Source organism: Austrofundulus limnaeus, unplaced genomic scaffold (genome assembly GCF_001266775.1).
Source record: "Austrofundulus limnaeus strain Quisiro unplaced genomic scaffold, Austrofundulus_limnaeus-1.0 Scaffold1674, whole genome shotgun sequence".
NCBI classification, from domain to species: domain Eukaryota; kingdom Metazoa; phylum Chordata; class Actinopteri; order Cyprinodontiformes; family Rivulidae; genus Austrofundulus; species Austrofundulus limnaeus.
Window position 1 is genome coordinate 9,804 of NW_013954076.1, and position 726 is coordinate 10,529.

Here is a 726-nt window from a genome sequence, read left to right on the forward strand (position 1 = left end):
GCATTAAATCACTCCCTGAAACTGTCAGCTCGTGATGCTGACCAGGATCAAAGTAATAATAAAACTATTAAATCAAAGCCAACGTAAAACAGAAAAGTCACGGCAGGAGCTACACAGAGCCGATCAGCAGGTGTGAACCATCAGGTGTGAACCATCAGGTGTGAAGGATCAGGCAGGTGTGAACCATCAGGTGTGAACCATCAGGCAGGTGTGAACCATCAGGCAGGTGTGAAGGATCAGGTGTGAACCATCAGGTGTGAACCATCAGGTGTGAACCATCAGGTGTGAACCATCAGGTGTGAACCATCAGGTGTGAAGGATCAGGTGTGAACCATCAGGCAGGTGTGAAGGATCAGGTGTGAACCAGAGTAAGGACATGAAGAGGACATGAAGAGGACATGAAGAGGACATGAAGAGGACATGAAGAGGACATGAAGAGGACATAAGAGGACATGAAGAGGACATGAAGAGGACATGAAGAGGACAGAAGAGGACATGAAGAGGACATGAAGAGGACATGAAGAGGACAGAAGAGGACAGAAGAGGACATGAAGAGGACAGAAGAGGACATGAAGAGGACATGAAGAGGACAGAAGAGGACATGAAGAGGACATGAAGAGGACATGAAGAGGACATGAAGAGGACATGAAGAGGACAGAAGAGGACATGAAGAGGACATGAAGAGGACAGAAGAGGACATGAAGAGGACATGAAGAGGACAGAAGA